Here is a 19,427-nt window from a genome sequence, read left to right as displayed (position 1 = left end):
AACTTTTGAAATAAAAATTTCTCCAAAAAACAGTTCTTTCACTTCGCACTAGGGTGCACCATTGTAGTTCTTCAGTAGTGTCCTCTAGAAGAGGATGTTCACACTTCTTACTACAGGCAAAACAAAAATACATCGAAAACGACCCAGTTCAGAAACTTCAAAATTTCCAAGTAGCGACATCTTCTGAGAAACTTGAAAATTAACACATTAGATGAAGTTCAGACTTCCTCCAGTAGGGGAGTTTCAACTGGCGCAAAGTTTGAATTAGCGACGTGGAGGTGTACCACCCGGTACAATAATAATAATAATAATAATAATAATAATAATAATAATAATAATAATAATAATAATCATAATAATAATAATAATCATCATCATCATCATCATCAACCGTGCGAGTTAGCCCTGCGGTTATGGTTGCGTAGCTGTGAACTTGTATTCGGGAGATATCGGGTTCGAATCCCACCGTCAGCAGCTGGTTTTCCATGGTTTCCCATTTTCACACCAGACAAATGCTTTGGCTGTACCTCAATTGAGGCCACGGCCACTATCTTATCAATCCTAGTCCTTTCCCATCCTTCCCCCATGGGTGGGGGCGGTAGAATAACACCCATGGTATCCCCTGCCTATCGTAAGAGGCGACTAAAAGGGCCCCAGGGGACCTTAACTTGGGAGTGTGGGTTGTTAACCACGAGGCTCTTAGCTGAGTTCTGGCATTGCTTACACTTATTTGTGCCAGCCTCTTCACTTCTATCTATCCTATCTGACTTCCTTTGGTCAACTCTAGTTCTTTTCCAACCCCAACGGTATTACATGTCGAGACCTATGTAGACTTTCATTTTCACACCCTTGATCTTAGCCAAGAGGCCGCGTGGCCTTGTCTTTCTTTGATCCACACCTTCATTTTCTGAAATGTTGGATCCCTTCCATCCTCCCCCCCCCCCCCTCAGATTAGTGTTAACAGAGGATGGTTACCTAGTTGTACCTTCTCTTAAAACAATAATCACCACCTCCCATCCTTCCGTCGCCGAAAACCTTCCATGTATTAGTGCGACGTTGAATCATTCTGATCTGAACTTGAAGAAGAAATATTCAGAACTCCAGACAGGCACATCAAGATTGTAATGGGAGACTTTAATGCTCAGCTAGGGAAAGAAAAGAAGTGCAGAAAGCTGATAGGTAAATACCCAGCTCACCACAAGACAAACAAGAACGGTGAGAGGTTAATAGCTCTGTGAATATTTCAACAGTTCAAGAGAACCCCAAAGCAGATGAAGACATGACGGTCACCCAACCTTCTGCTAGAAGAGTTCCAAATTGACCATGTTGCAACCAATAACCCTAGAGAAATAATGAATGTTAGAGGACAACGAGGAGCAAACTTCGATTCAGACCACTCTCTGACTAGGATCAAAATGAAATTCATTCCTAACAACACCAAGAAGAAAATTTTCAGGATACGAAAGTACAGAAATGAAGAACTGAAAATAAACCAATATATAATAGAAAACTACCAGAAAGAAGTGGATTTATTGAACACATATAAATGGGGTGAAATGGCTCGAAAAATCTAAGAAGCTGCAAAATATACAATATTTCTCGCTAAAAGGAGAAAGCATAATGATGAATATGAAGCTCCTCTGAAGAAACGTTTTGAGGCATGGAGTATATGGAACTCTACCAAAGAGAATTCTGATGGGTTCAGAACTCAAAGGAAATTGTGACGGCTAAAGTTTTCAGAAACGCCAAACGAAAATTTGAAAAAGACCAATTAAGGGATGTTGAAGAAAACTTTAAGAAGAACAACACAATAAACTTTTGTAAGACCTTCAAGTCAAAAATTAGAAAATATTCTCCACCCACTATCTGCTTCAAGAATGATTCCGATAAATTGATTCTGAACAATAAACAAAATTGTGAACATTTGGCCAGATACTTTAAGGTATTACTGAACTGTGAACCTCCAAAGAAAGAGATGACATTCCAAGAACCCCAATCCAAATTTTTCGACTCAGCCCCACCAAACAAAGAGGAAATAAAATAAATCATTAAGAACCTCAAAAACAACAAAATGTCCGGTAAAGATTCAATCGTGGTGGAACTTCTAAAATACTCAGGGGACAAAGTATTAGAACAGTTAGTGAGATTCTTCCAAGAGATTTGGGAAACAGAAAAGATACCAGATGAACGGAAGGATGCTATCATTCACTCATTAAATAAAAAAGGAGACAAAACCAATGATAACAACTAATAGAGCCATATCACTCCTGTCAGTCGCATACAAGGTACTGTCTAAAGCGCTCCAGAATAGAATAAAGAATCACATAGATAAAGAGTTGGGGGAATACCAAACAGGATTCAGGAAAGGACGGTCCTGTGCGGAGCAGATATTTACCATCAAGACTTTAATCAAAACAAAAACTTAAGCAGCAGACAAGAAGGTAATTATGACATTTTGTAGATTTCAAAAAGGCATATAACTCTGTCAACAGGGACACATTAATGAACGCGCTGATAGAATTTGGAATTAAGGACAAAACAATATAATGCAACTGACATTAACAAAAACCCGGTCACAAGTAAAATTCGTTGAAGAGCTATCAGAACCGTTTGAAATCAAGACAGTTGTGAGGCAAGGAGATGTCCTCTCCCCAGTTCTTTTCAATTGTGTCTTGGAGAAGGTGATAAGGGAATGGCGAAAAGGAATGAGTCAGAAAAATATCCTGAATGGAATCCAGACAGGACATAAAAAGACTGGACTTAAATTTGAATGTCTTGCACTTGCAGACGACTTAGTGTTCTTTGCTGAAAATCTAGAGACTGCCACTACAAGATAGTGGTTTTGCAAGAAAAAGTAGAAAAGGTAGGACTTAAAAATATCCATTGAGAAAACTAAGTACATGAACATAGATCCAAAAGAACCAACATGGACAATGAAGACCAAGTATGGTGACATAAGGAGAGTCCACAAATTCAAATATGTAGGGGAGATTCTGACTCCTTACAACAACGAGAAGCCAGCTATTGAAGAAAGAGCAAATAAGATGGAGATTGTATTCAGACTATGCCAAGAAACTTATAAGCCGAAATCCCTCTCCTATCAAGCCAGACTCAGATACTATAATAACGTGGTAAAACCTGCATGCCTGTATGCAGTAGAGACAATTGCCAGAAAGGGGATTACCGAAGTAGAAAAGAAAGAGCGTAAATTTCTGAGGAAAATTCTAGGACCCAAGAAAGCAACAGGAAATGTGTTTACCTTCCATTTGAGATCAAATCAAGAGCTGCATGAAAAATGCGATAAACATTTCAACCTCGGTAAGAAAAAGGCGACTGACTTTCTATGGACACCTGAGAAGAATGGGACCGGAACGCCGAGCAAATAAGATCCTCATCTTCCAGGAAAGAAGAAAGACCCAAGTACCATGGCTGAAAGAAGTTCATCAGGATCTTAAAAAATGTGCCACTGAGGAGGGAGATGTCACAAACAGAACAGTTTTCATGAGGAAGATTGCGGAGGTGACGGATCTGTTCGTAGAGAGAAACCCAAGAGAACAAGAAGGGTGTTCTGGGATGATGAACGAGCAAAAGCGAGTCAGAGGATGAAGGAGTATTGGCGTAAAAAGAAAGAACATCAACAGTCAAAGAAGTTGTGTAATCGTAACCCATAGGAGGTTGAAACGAACCTTACTAATAATAATAATAATAATAATAATAATAATAATAATAATAATAATAATAATAATAATAATAATAATAATTGGATACGCTAATTTTGAACAGGAAAGGAGACATTGAAAACATTTAGAAAAGGGAGCGAAAAATCATTTAAAAAATTCTAGGCCTAGGCCTAGAATTCGACAACAGACAATACCGACTCAGAGGCAAGCAGAAAATCAAACAATAGACAAATATTCACAGTGACATTAGAAAAGGCAGGTGAAGAAGATTCCATGGACATATTAAAAGAATGGACCCAGACAAAGCAAATAGTCTAATTCTATGGAAACAGGAGTAAAGCCAAAACGGACGCAATGAAATGGATGGGCGAAACAAAACCGATCTAAACAGGTAGGAATTACACCAGAAGATGTCTAAACCGGGTAATCTTCAGATCTGAAATTCACAAGTTGCAAGTTGACCAAGGCAGAAAGAAAGTCCACAGTAAAAGAATGAAAGAAATATGCGCGAAAAGGAAGGCAAATGCTCACCTCTATGCACTTTGCCTAGTTTTAATTAGTATATTCGCAAATATATTATTATAATACCCTGAACTCCGTCATTTTATTCTTGGTGCTGTTATACAGCCTGTTAATAGGCTACCCTTTGTACATCAACCTGAGCACAAATTAGGAGCTAATGCTCATACTTTTAGGGGAGTAATGTGCTTTTAGGAGTTGGTACAGCTTTTCTTTACATAATTTGTCACTAAATGTGCCCAATCAGCAGCCAGAACACTGCAAATAAAAGGATTCTGCAGTCACCGTCGAGTGTCTTACTAGTTCTATCGTGCTGGAGTACAAACCTCTCTAGGCCAGGCAGCCGACCGCTCTAGCAATGTCAAGCACTAGGCTTTCATCATATAATTCAACCAAAAAAATCAATTGGCAGACAGAAATCTAAGATATTTCACTTTTCCTATTTTCCTATTTTATCTAATTATGTAGGCTTCTTCTCTAATTCATTTCTTATCTCAAAACTAAATTACGTGCCAAATAGTGGCTATAGGCTTCTAAAGGATGCATGAGTTTTAACCCTTGTTTCCCTTTATCAAACTTTCTTCACTACGACTAGGATATTTTCAAAATTTAACTTATCTAACAATTTACGATTTAAATTGTAAATTGTAAATGTTCTCGCTCCGAGTCGTACTATAGTATGGCTTATTCTCGGCACACCGAGCTCGATAGCTGCAGTCGCTTAAGTGCGGCCAGTATCCAGTAATCGGGAGATAGTGGGTTCGAGCCCCACTGTCGGCAGCCCTGAAGATGGTTTTCCGTGGTTTCCCATTTTCACACCAGGCAAATGCCGGGGCTGTACCTTAATTAAGGCCACGGCCACTTCCTTCCAATTCCTAGCCCTTTCCTATCCCATCGTCGCCGTAAGACATATCTGTGTCGGTGCGACGTAAAGCAAATAGCAAAAAAATATATATTCACGGCACCAGGCATTTATGCCCCATTTAATTTTATAATTATGTCATTATTCGGGTATCGTAAGTAATGTTTTATTAATCACTGTCGTATTTGTGCTTCTGGCCTTTTCCAAAATTTAAATCTTTCATTTGATCTGATTTAATATCCGCTATGGCCAGTTTTGTAATTTGAGCTCTGATTGTGTTTCTTTGTGGGAACCTTTTTCCCATTTGAATATTGAGTTGAGTTTACCTTTCTTACTTTGATAAAAGGGTAGCAAGTTTTGATATGTGCTTGATCTGTTCCTGAAAGTATTAAGGCCAATCTTGGTTCGCTATGCAGTTGGAACTAAAATTGCTCCATAGTATCTCCAAGAGTTTCCAGAGCTTCAAGCCTGTTAACGGATGCAAATATTTATATCTATTGTAAATTTACTTTATGTATTTATTTTTACACTTTGCTTTAAGTCGCACAGATATAGATAGGTCTTACAGCGACGGTGGGATAGGAAACGCCTAGGAGTGGGAAGGAAGCTACCGTGGCCTTAATTGAGGTACAGCCCCAGCATTTGTCTGGTGTGAAAATGGGAAACCACGGAAAACTATCTTCAGAGCTGCTGACAGTGGGGTCTGATCCATCTTCCGGATGGTAGCTCACAGCTGCGCGCCCCTAACCGCACGACCAACTCGCTCGGTTTTCTTGTTGTTAAACAATGTCAAGAGAGAGAGAGAGAGAAAGATGAAAAAAACACAAAAAAGGAAAGAAAATTTAGAATTAATATACTATTTTCTCTTCCCTTGATGCTCTTTTATTCTGTTACTTTGTCCAGCCCTAAGGCTTCATATCCCTTATCCCCTGTATACAATAATAATAATAATAATAATAATAATAATAATAATAATAATAATAATAATAATAAGACCCCAGAAGGTATCCTTCCGGAGGAGGTTTAATTTTAAGAAGGCAGACTGGTCAAGATTTGTGGACTTGCAGGACGCCGAAGTATTTGCTATAGAACCAGTATGCAGTTGTTATGACGCCTTCACCACAAGCTGTAAAGAGATGCTCAAGGATGTCGATTCCCTGTGGCTGTCGAACATCTGATATCCCCGGGCTTACTTCAGATCAAGCCACCCTACTAGCAGAATACAGCAACTTATTTGAAGAAAACAATTTCAGTGAAGCAACCGTGGAAGCAGGGAACAAGCTTATTTCCTCTATTAGAGAGACGAAAAGGGATCAGTGGATATAAACTATTGAAAAATGGGATCTGAAGAGAGACAGTCATAAAGCTTGGAGACGTCTAAGCAATGATCCGACCAAGACCACCGCACATCATAATATCACTGCTAATCAAACTGCACATCAGTTACTGCTGAACGGGAAGGCAACCCACAAATCACAAAAACCGAAATTGCAGAGAGAAGAGCATGAGGAGAGCGACGACCTCCCATCATCATTCAGCATGGAAGAATTAGAGAAGGCTATCAAACAGAGTAAAAATAGAAAATCAGCTGGCTTGTATGATATACGAACTGAGCATAATAATTGTTCCGAGGTTTTGGTGGATCAGCATAGGTGAAAGAAGGTGCGGGCTGGAATGGGTCTAACTACAAGTTCGAAAAATTTAAATAAAGGTTATATTTTCAGAACAGCTAAACTTAACAGATTGATATAGACTTTTAACAAACAACAAATAACAAAAGTTAAATCAGGTACAAGATCAAGAAAGCCAAGATTTAGATAGACTTTGACAATCTGGGCCACAAGCCCTAAATTTTACAATTCCTGAGCACTCAGCTCACAATCGACATCTTACCAAAGGGCAGAAATTCCCTTAATACAATGGACCGTTTGCTCCCACCTTTAAATCTCAAGCCTCTCTGAGGCACGTTTACCACAAGAGAAAAGAGCTAACCCGCTCTCAATTTTTCAAGCCTATTAAAGGCTTTACCTAGACTTCAGAATTCACTGCCATCAAGGCACAACTTACAAATATAAACAGGGGTATCTCGTACCCAATCTACTGGGCCTTCGTGGAAAAGAACAGATTAATGAAATGGCCCCACAATACCAAGATGAGTGGAGGCGTAACCTTGCACTCCTACATGAAGATTGTTAAAACCTAAGTGGCGATAGGCCGATAAGCAGGGGCTATTCCCATACTATGGAGGTGACACGAATACAGAATAAATTTAACACATTAAGAAGGAATAGAAGAACGGTTACAACAACGTAGTCACCTCAAATTCAAGATGAAGGGGAGCTCGAGATGGTAAGGCACCCCCCCGATTTACAGTTAAAGTTATATGAAAAGACCGGAAAGATTTACATATTTCAAAGGATAATTTACATATTAAAGTTTTCGGACTTGCCCCGAGAGATAAACTGCTGAGATGGCAAGAAAAAAATGTTAAACGGCCATTACCTTGTTGAAGAATTGCTACCAGAAGAAAGGGCGCTTCCCGCCCCTTGCTACATATTCACACACAGAGCTAGATGTTGTTCGAGTGGCGCAGAGCCGAGAAAATCAGCAGTTCTAAACCCTCGTGGAAGATTCGAGACCTTTCATGAATAATAAAGACACACCCACTCAACTTTATTGGGTAGCTAAGAGTTACACATGGAAATTCGAAGAAGAAAGTCATGATTGGAGGAAAATTAATTACAGAAATTACTGATTGGCTAAATTCAAAACTGGCGGAAAGAAAGCTTAATATTTCCAACCCACAAATGAAAGAACAAAATTTAGAAAAGACAAAAACTTTTGAATACAAAATTTCTTGGAGAAAGTTCATTCCTTCGCACCAGGGTGCATAATCCTAGTTTTTTAAGCAGTGACATCTATGAGAGAATGTCCACACTTCTTGATCCACCAAAGGAACAAAAACAAATCGAAATACACACAGTGGCATCTTCTGAGGAACTTTTGAATTAATTCAGTTGTTAAAGTTCAGAGTTTCTCCGGTAGAGAAGTACTTTATTGGCGGAAGATTTAAAATTGCGGCGTAGAGGTGTACCGCCAGGTACAATAATAATAATAATAATAATAATAATAATAATAATAATAATAATAATAATAATAATAATAATAATATAAGAGTAAACAGAATGGAAAAAATGTTTCATATGACAAAAAATGTATACAGTAAGAAATCTCTATCCTGGAACTTGAAATTAAGACATTATCAAACAGTGGCCCGGCCAGAAATTTTATATGCAGCAGAAACTCTTAAACGTACAAGAATTGGGGATCTTGAAAAATTAGAAAAAGTTGAAAGAAGAAATCTGTGAAAAATACTGGGAGCTATAAGAAACAGCAACGCTGAATTTAGACTACGATCAAACAGAGAGTTATATTTAAAAGTTGAAAAACTGACAACTGTAATGAGGAAAAGAGACTCCAGTTTTCTGGTCACATTTATAGAATTAATAACAATAGACTAAATAAATCTTCAACTTATTTCACAGTTACAAATCCAAGACAACGTGGTTCATTGAAATTGAAAAGCATATGAATAACGCTGGAACAGAAATAGATACGATAGAAAACAGAATACGTTTCAGAGAAATAACAGGAAACGCAGGATTTTACGAGAGAAAGGAAATTTACAACTGGAAGAAAATGGAAGGAAAAGGAACAACATTTTCAGAAAATGAAGGAAGTTTGGAAACGAAGAAACTTAAATGCAAAGTAAAGTAACCAAAGTTGGCTTATCGTACCCTCAATAAGGTTATAATAATAATAATAATAATAATAATAATAATAATAATAATAATAATAATAATAATAATAATAATAATAATAATAATAATAATAATAATAATAATTATCAGAAGAAGAATAATAATGTATCTTGAATATGTCGTTGCTGCATCCGTATGAAGTGAAATACTGATTGACATTTTTTTCCTTTAAAATGAAGTGCCTGACAATGACTACAATTCTCATTCATCGGGTCTGGATTATATTATATATCTTTAATTAAGGGCGAATTTTTGTTTTGTTGTTTTTTAAGCTCTCATTCCGTACCCTGATAGGATATGGTGGATCTCCGGTGGGCTAGGAGATGTGTTGCGGTAATTTGACATGCAGAGAAGTTAATGAGAGGGAAGAGGCTACGGCCTATAAAACGAACTGTTATGGTATTTGCCTTAGTAAGGAGAGTGGGTAAACCATGGAAAACCATTCTCAGGACAGGTGACCGTGGATCCAGCGCACCGCCCTCCGAATGCGGAACTCTCTTTCAAGCTATAGCTGCTCGTAGCTTAAAGTTTCCTGTCTTGATACATAATTCAGGTTACCGGCATAATTTCACGACGTGCGTAAGCGTATTTCACATATTAAAACACTAATTTCTGTAAATTCTATTACGTTTCCTTGGATTGCGAGTGGCACTCAACATTACAGGTATCTTTTTTTTTTTTTTTTTTTTTTTTGCTAGTTGCTTTACGTCGCACCGACACAGATAGGTCTTATGGCGACGATGGGACAGGGAAGGGCTACGAGTGGGAAGGAAGCGGCCTTGGCCTTAATTAATGTACAGCCCCAGCATTTGCCTGGTGTGAAAATGGGAAACCACGGAAAACCATCTTCAGGGCTGCCGACAGTGGGGTTCGAACCTACTATCTCCCGAATACTGGATACTGGCCGCATTTAAGCGACTGCAGCTATCGATCTCGGTATTACAGGTATCCTGGTTCCCTCCAAATGTTCATAAACAGCAGCTGCAACTGGCTGAAGTTGAGTCCTTCATGTAGCAGACAATTGCATAAAAGTGAAATAAAAACTAAACAAAGAGGATTATAGTCAGAACAATAGAATTTTGTTAAAGAGCTCTCAGCAATGTTAGTTTATTTCAATTAATATTTGATAAATGGCAAAAAAAGGGAAAAGTAATCCGAAAGACAGATTAAAATTAATAATGTAGTCAAAACCAAATTTCAAAAAGGAGAATTTAGTGGTAGTACTGTGGTCGACCACCTGCATCTACCTGTGAACGAATGTCCACCTCCATCTCTGTTGTTGCTAATCTCATAAGGTGGAGCAAAGGAGAATCTGCCAGTCGACTTCTGTACTGAATTTTTATGAATTTCATAGAAAGAAAGAAATCACGTATGAAGATGGCTTATGGCTTTTAGTGCCGGGAGTGTCCGAGGACATGTTCGGCTCGCCAGGTGCAGGTCTTTTTATTTGACTCCCGTAGGCGACCTGCGCGTCGTGATGAGGATGAAATGATGATGAAGACGACACATACAGCCAGCCCCAGAGCCAGGGAAATAACCAATGATGGTTAAAACTCACGACCCTGCCGGAAATTGAACCCGGGACCCTTGTGACCAAAGGCCAGCACGCTAACCCTTTAGCCATGGAGCCGGACACGTATGAAGAGTCCACTGCACATATTTTTCTCGAAATGGAGTTTTAAGGATAGCATCAGATGTATTATTTTCCATAGAACACGTTGTTTTTATGTTAATGCTACGTCGCTGATAGCTGTGCATAAAATACGATTTGAAATTCACTGCAAGAATGCTGAATGCTGAATAGCAAATAAGTTAATATGAGAAGGACAGCTGATTCAGAAAGTGATGGAACCAACCAGAGGGAAAATTATCCTGGATGTCGTGCTGATAAAACCAGATGAGCTCTATAGGGAAACTGAAGTAATAGATGGTATTAGTGATCATGAAGCTGTTTTTGTGGTAGTTAAAAATAAATGTGATAGAAAGGAAGGTCTTAAAAGTAGAACTGTTAGGCAGTACCATATGGCTGATAAAGCAGGCATGAGGCAGTTTCTAAAAAGTAATTATGATCGGTGGAAAACGGTAAATAAAAATGTAAACAGACTCTGGGATGGGTTTAAAGAAATTGTTGAGGAATGCGAAAACAGGTTTGTACCATTAAGGGTGGTAAGGAATGGTAAAGACCCACCTTATTATAGTAGAGAAATAAAGAGACTAAGAAGGAGGTGCAAACTGGAAAGAAATAGAGTTAGAAATGCCTGTGGAAGTAAGGAGAAATTGAAGGAACTTACTAGAAAATTGAATCTAGCAAATAAGGCAGCTAAGGATAACATGATGGCAAGCATAATTGGCAGTCATACGAATTTTAGTGAAAAATGGAAGGGTATGTATAGGTATGTTAAGGCAGAAACAGGTTCCAAGAAGGACATTCCAGGAATAATTAATGAACAAGGGGAGTGTGTATGTGAGGATCTTCAAAAGTCAGAAGTATTCAGTCAGCAGTACGTAAAGATTGTTGGTTACAAGGAAAATGTCGAGATAAAGGAGGAGACTAAGGCCAAAGAAGTAATAAAATTTACATATGATAACAATGACATTTACAATAAGATACAAAAGTTGAAAACTAGAAAAGCGGCTGGAAATGATCAGATTTCTGGGGATATACAAAAGACAATGGGTTGGGATATAGTACCATATCTGAAGTACTTATTTGATTATTGTTTGGTCGGAGGAGCTATACCAGATGAATGGAGAGTTGCTATAGTAGCCCCTGTGTATAAAGGAAAGGGTGATAGACATAAAGCTGAAAATTACAGGCCAGTAAGTTTGACATGCATTGTATGTAAGCTTTGGGAAGGCATTCTTTCTGATTATATTAGACATGTTTGCGATATTAATAACTGGTTCGATACAAGGCAATTCGGTTTTAGGAAAGGTTATTCCACTGAAGCTCAACTTGTAGGATTCCAGCAAGATATAGCAGATATCTTGGATTCTGGAGGTCAAATGGACTGTATCGCGATTGACCTGTCTAAAGCATTTGATAGGGTGGATCATGGGAGACTACTGGCAAAAATGAGTGCAATTGGACTAGACAAAAGAGTGACTGAATGGGTTGCTATATTTCTAGAAAATAGATCTCAGAGAATTAGGGTAGGTGAAGCTTTATCTGACCCTGTAATAATTAAGAGGGGAATTCCTCAAGGCAGTATTATCGGACCTTTATGTTTTCTTATATATATATAAATGATATGAGTAAAGGAGTGGAATCGGAGGTAAGGTTTTTTGCGGATGATGTTATTCTCTATAGAGTGATAAATAAGTTACAAGATTGTGAGCAACTGCAACGTGACCTCGAAAATGTTGTGCGATGGACAGCAGGCAATGGTGTGATGATAAACGGGGTTAAAAGTCAGGTTGTGAGTTTCACAAATAGGAAAAGTCCTCTCAGTTTTAATTACTGCGTTGATGGTGTGAAAGTTCCTTTTGGGGATCATTGTAAGTATCTAGGTGTTAATATAAGGAAAGATCTTCACTGGGGTAAACACATAAATGGGATTGTAAATAAAGGGTACAGATCTCTGCACATGTTTATGAGGGTGTTTAGGGGTTGTAGTAAGGATGTAAAGGAGAGGGCATATAAGTCTCTGGTAAGACCCCAACTAGATATGGTTCCAGTGTATGGGACCCTCACCAGGATTACCTGATTCAAGAACTGGAAAAAATCCAAAGAAAAGCAGCTCGATTTGTTCTGGGTGATTTCCGACAAAAGAGTAGCGTTACAAAAATATTGCAATGTTTGGGTTGGGAAGAATTGAGAGAAAGAAGAAGAGCTGCTCGACTAAGTGGTATGTTCCGAGCTGTCAGCGGAGAGTTGGCGTGGAATGACATTAGTAGACGAATAAGTTTGAATGGCGTTTATAAAAGTAGGAAAGATGACAATATGAAGATAAAGTTGGAATTCAAGAGGACAAACTGGGGCAAATATCCATTTATAGGAAGGGGAGTTAGGGATTGGAATAACTTACCAAGGGAGACGTTCAATAAATTTCCAATTTCTTTGAAATCATTTAGGAAAAGGCTAGGAAAGCAACAGATAGGGAATCTGCCACCTGGGCGACTGCCCTAAATGCAGATCAGTATTGATTTATTGATTGAATGTCTATAATATACACTGCAAGAATGATGGAGGTCAGTTTGTTCCTGTGCATCTGTAATGTTAGTGCATGAATCCAGAAGCCTTATAACTTTCAGCAGGTCAGGACTTGAATGAAGTGCTTTGTGAATATTTTTTTCCACATTATTAACGAGTGGCGTATGGTGGGATCAAGCGTGGGCTACCACTAGACTTAAGTTACCCCTTTTCGATAGTTGGTTTAGTGAACGTCAAGCCGTAAGCGTTTTGAGCTGCAGCCAATATCCAACGGAGAACTGTGCTGTCAAGACTGTTTCACAAGCTACTGCCTGGCTTCTGCTACTGTCTATAATCACCGAGTTCGATAGCTGCAGTCGCTTAAGTGCGGCCAGTATCCAGTAATCGGGAGACAGTGGGTTCGAAACCCACTGTTGGCAGCCCTGAAGATGGTTTTCCGTTGATTTCCATTTTCATACCAGGCAAATGCTGGGGCTGTACCTTAATTAAGGCTACGGCCGCTTCCTTCCCATTCCTAGGCCTTTGCTATCCCATCGTCACCATAAGACCTATCTGTTTCGGTGCGACGTAAAGCAAATAGCTGTCAATAATCAACATCTGATCAGTGGAAATGATAGCCTAAGGTTTAGCAAATTAACGTCCAGCTTTGTGGCTAAATGGATTGAATGCTTGCCTAGATCCTTGGCCCCGGTGCAATTCCCACAATCAACCCCCTCGTATTGTTAATTCCCCTGGCTTGGGAACTGGGTGTTTATGACGTTTGCTACTTGTTTTACGTCGCACCGACACAGATAGGTCTTATGGCGACGATGGGACAGGAAAGGGCTGGGAGTGGGAAGGAAGCGGCCGTGGCCCTAATTAAGGTACAGCCCCAGCATTTGCTGCTGTGAAAATGGGAAACCACGGAAAACCATTTTCAGGGCTGCCGACAGTGGGATCCGAACCTACTATCTCCCGAATACTGTGTTTATGACGTGTTCGCCATTCATTTGATACTCATTAGGTCATCACCAAACCTATACAGAGGCCATCCACCCACCATTATTATTATTATTATTATTATTATTATTATTATTATTATTATTATTATTATTATTAAATTAACATTTTGAATTTTACAGCATTTCCAGCGGTTGTGCGCATCGTTCACTGGTTTATTAGCTTCATCGGGAGATCAATGGTGGTATCCAACCCATGATCACGGGTTATACTCCAACCAACAAAATACATCATTAAACCTGAAAGATTGCATTTCGTTTTAGCAGATCTACCTAGATAAAAAGAAAACTATATTACTCCTATAAACAACATCCCTGCAGAATCTTCCTACAAGGATGTAGAAGTAGACGGGAGTGAAATACCAGCACTCTGTTATCTATATAATTCAGAAGTATGAGTTGAGGATGTATATACGATGAGGAACGCATGGCTGTTAGTACGTAGTGGCGATCTGACGGAGCGAAGCCTAGCACACCTATCCCCGCGGTCCCTGCACCTATCTGACATACAATAGCAAGCCACATGAGGTGAGTCGAGGGGAGTGAGACGCAGATCCTGGGCTGCAATATCAGTTTCCGATGCCTTGCTGCCAGAAATACGTACGACGTTTTTTTCTCATTTTTTCAAGTTTTGTAAATGGAACACTGTGTCAGGTGCTTACATTATAATGTGCTTTATATTTCCATCGTTCTCAATTGAGGTTTGGGCTTCACCGATAGCCCTCAGTATACGCGACTGTTATTAACATAACAATGTGAGTGCTATTGAGAATGGTGATATCGATAGCCACGATCAAAGTCACTTTCCCAGTTCGGGGACATTCTTATCTGGAATGTGATCATAACATAGCCCTTATGTACTCAATGCACAAGCAGAAATCCCAGAAGATTGGATTCATGCATTTGAATCTGCGAGGATGAAGCCATTGATGTTGACCAGAAAATCCTGGGAAAGAAGACTTAATTTCTGCAATCTTTGTACAAGAAGAAGTGTCTGCCTAAGTCCAATCCGGCAAATTTTGTTTCAACCAGCTCCTACTATACTTGTGCAGCCTAGGCGTACCTTCAATTGTAGATGGAAAACGAGTATCTTAAGGGTCGTGAACCTCATAAGGATCCAGAATTGTGCAGCAGGGGAATTAACTCTTCCAGATTTTATTTACCAGGAATGTGTAGGGATCTACTACATATAGAATTCTGTGGCCAAAGTAGTAAGAAATTTCTACACTTTACTTCCCCATGAATGAGACCGAAAGTGGCTTGATGTTATGCAGCCTACAGTTTACAAAGCTTCATGTCCAGCAGAAGAAAATGACTTTCAAAATAAGAAACACAATCAAAATATCGACTTCCTTTGTGTTGGGTTGCTCAACGATACTGTTTGTTTTGATACTTACCTGAAACCGTATGAAGGCCTATACAACATGTTTATTTACCTTCTAAATTTCGTAATTAGTATGCTGTTATTATATTCATTTTGTTGTTCATTATAATGAGAAAGCATTGCTGAAGTGAGAATCACTCATTGAAAAAGTTTAATAACTTGATATCCATCGTTCTTAATAAAGGAGTTGCGACATACAGCATTTTTTGTTTGCTTTTTTTTTTTGCTCTTTGCTTTACGCTGCACCGACACAGATAGGTCTTATGGCGACGATGGGACAGGAAAGGCCTAGGGATGGCAAGAAAGCGGCCGTGGCCTTAATTAAGGTACAGCACCAGCATTTGCCTGGTGTGAAAATGGAAAACCACTGAAAACCATCTTCAGGGCTGCTGACAGTGGGGTTCGAACCCACTATCTCCCGGATGCGAGTTCACAGCTGCGCGCTCCTAACCGCACGGCCAACTCACCCGGTACAGCGTTTTTACATTTTATACAGTATTTTGTAGTAACATCACTTTATTTTGGTTTATTCTAGGCGGATTTGTTTTGTTCTATTGTGTATGTATTCGTTAATAACGTATGAAGCAAGTCAGTGTCTTATTTTATCATTGAAGTGCCTGCTGTAGCAGTAATGAGTCTTTGATTTATTAAATTCATTTCCTGAGAGGTGTATCTCAGTGACATCCATTATTCTTGCAGTGGACTCTTCATATGTGTCGTTTGGGTATTTACACTGGATAGTAGTTTTTAAGTGAGCCTCTGTGGCTCAGACGGCAGCGCGTCGGCCTCTCACCGCTGGATACCGTGGTTCAAATCCCGGTCACTCCATGTGAGATTTGTGCTGGACAAAGCGGAGGCGGGACAGGTTTTCTCCGGGTACTCCGGTTTTCTCTGTCGTCTTTCATTCCAGCAACACTCTCCATTCTCATTTCATAGCATCTATCACTCATTACTAAATCACTTTGGGAGTGGCGACCCCATCGTACTAATAGCCTATATATGATTCACTCATTCGATCCCTGACCCGGTCAATGACTGGAAAACAGGTTGTAGGTTTTCATTTTCAGTAGTTTTAAAAAATGTGAGCCCTTTACTTGACTATTCGAAATACAAATATCTTCCTTGTGGAGAGAACATTTATTTTCAGTTGCAAGAGCCTAAAATCCCAGCAATATACTTCCCTGAAAATGTCTTCGAAAGTACAACACTGTGTACCAACCAGTATTACTAATAAGAGAAAAATGAAGAACAGAAACCACCTGCACCAATGGAAATGGAATTATTTTTTTGGTATTCACTGTATGCTTGATTGCATAAAATTTCCATGACTAAGGTCGGCATATAGTTCAATATTTGAAATGAATTCCTTCGCCATTTTTTATAATGGTTAAGACCTAAGACTGACACTTGTGAGGGCTTATTTTCCACCATATTTTGGATTTAAGTTAAAAAATTAAATCATATACACTATATTTAGATCAAGTGAATATATACAAAGCCGCCTCTGTGGTGTAGTGGTTAGCATAATTAGCTGCCACCCCCGGAGGCCCGGGTTCGATTCCCGGCTCTGCCACGAAATTTGAAAAGTGGTACGAGGGCTGGAACGGGGTCCATTCAGCCTCGGGAGGTGGGTTCGATTCCCATCTCAGCCATCCTGGAAGTGGTTTTCCGTGGTTTCCCACTTCTCCTCCAGGCGAATGCCGGGATGGTACCTAACTTAAGGCCACGGCCGCTTCCTTCCCTCTTCCTTGCCTATCCCTTCCAATCTTCCCATCCCTCCACAAGGCCCCTGTTCAGCATAGCAGGTGAGGCCGCCTGGGCGAGGTACTGGTCATACTCCCCAGTTGTATCCCCCGACTAAGAGTCTGAAGCTCCAGGACACTGCCCTTGAGGCGGTAGAGGTGGGATCCCTCGCGAAGTCCGAGGGAAAAACCGAACCTGGAGGGTAAACAGATGATGATGATGATGATGATGAATATATACAAAGAGGAAATAAAGAATGAATTAGTTCTCACTCAGGTCTGTAATGGGCATGAAAAATGAATACATTTTTGAACGAGCTATGAAATATTCGTAAATTTTCTTTATATTTCTTACAATATGTTTTTCAAAAATGGTTCGTGGGCGGCATAACCCCTGAGGTACAGTATACCTCCTGGACCGGTTTTTCTCCATTCTCCCTTATTAATACACAGACACTCATTTTTTGTATATGCTACTAAATCAAATCCCAATTTATTCTACTTTAAAATCTGATCTTTTTTCACTTAGTCATTTTTCACAGAACTCTACCTACCTTTCGATAGGTATCAGTTCAATATTGATTTCCTTTTGTCCATTTCATTAGTTCCCTCAAAACTCGCCAAGCTGCATTCGATTGCTCAGATCCTAATTGACAATATATTTCTGCACATACCACACAATAATAATAATAATAATAATAATAATAATAATAATAATAATAATAATAATAATAACGACAAGGGTTTTGAACCGACCATCTTCCGTGTATAAGCTTACAGTTGTACAACTTACACTGATCAGCCTACTTGTTGTCTTCTAGCATTTGATGTAACTAAGATGAATACAGTCTTCGAGAAGGAGTAGACTAAAAGATGACAATCAATAAATATGAAATAAATACAATGAAACACAGACGAATGAAGACAGGTGATGTAGGACATATCAAATTAGGAAATAATGATTAATTTTATGCGTGATTTAATGAAAACAGTAGAACATTCGGTTGATAAGAAAGGCACACGGAGTTTATGAAAATAGTCGGTGAAAAATGGTAAATACAAATGTAAACAGCGTATGGAAAGGGTTTTCAAATAATCTTGAAGAGTGTGAAAACAGTTATGTACTTTTAAAGGCGGTAAGGAATGGTAAAGATGCACTTTATTGAAACAGAGACAAAAAAAAAAAAGGAATTAGTCAGAGGTAGAGGTTGGAAAGAAATAGAGTTAGAAATGGTTGGGGAAGTAAGGAGAAATTGAAGGAACTTACGTACTAATAAATTACATTTAGCGAAGAAGTCAGCTAAGGATAACACAATGGCAAGCATAATTGGTAGTCATATAAGTTTTAGTGAGAAATAGAGGGATATATCAGTACTTTAAAGCTGAAACAAGATCCAGGAAAGGCATTGCCGGAATCATTAATGAACAAAGGGAATGTATATGTAAGGAATTACAGAAGACAGAAGTATTTATTTAGCAGTATGTAAATAGAGTCGGATCCTATCATTAAAATTAAGATTTTTGGGAATATATTAAGGAAATAGGTAGGTTATGGTACCATATCTGAAGAACAGTGCTTCTTTAATTACTGTCTGCATGAAGAGGCTATACCAAATTAATGGCGAGTTGCTATAGTATCCCCCCCCCCCCAAAAAAATATGATGAACATAAAGCCGATAATTACAGGCCAGTAAGCTTGTCATGTATTGCATGTAAGCTCAGGTAAAGCATTCTTTCTGACGTTTACGAAATTACCAAATGGTTTGAAAGAATGCAGTTTTGGGTTTAGGAAAGGTTATTCCAGTGAGGGTCAACTCGAAGCATTCCAACAAGATATAGCAAATATCTTAGATTCAGGTGGCAAATGGACCCTATCGCTATTGACTTATTGAAGGTGTTTGATATGATAAATCACGAGAGACTACTGACGAAAATGTATTTGTCTAGAAAACAGTGACTGAAAAAAGTGAAATGTCGTATGGCTTTTAGTGCCGGGATATCCCAGAACGGGTTCGGCTCGCGAGGTGCAGGGTTTCTATTTGACTCCCGTAGGCGACCTGCGCGTCATGATGAGGATGAAATGATGATGAGGACAACACATACACCCAGCCCCCGTGCCATTGGAATTAACCAATTAAGGCTAAAATCCCAGACCCGGTCGGGAATCGAACCCGGGACCCTCTCAACCGAAGGTCAGTACGCTGACCGTTCAGCCAACGAGTCCGACAGTGACAGAACTGATGACTACAATTATAGAAAACAGAACAG

Source organism: Anabrus simplex, chromosome 1 (genome assembly GCF_040414725.1).
Source record: "Anabrus simplex isolate iqAnaSimp1 chromosome 1, ASM4041472v1, whole genome shotgun sequence".
NCBI classification, from domain to species: domain Eukaryota; kingdom Metazoa; phylum Arthropoda; class Insecta; order Orthoptera; family Tettigoniidae; genus Anabrus; species Anabrus simplex.
This window is presented reverse-complemented; position numbering follows the sequence as displayed.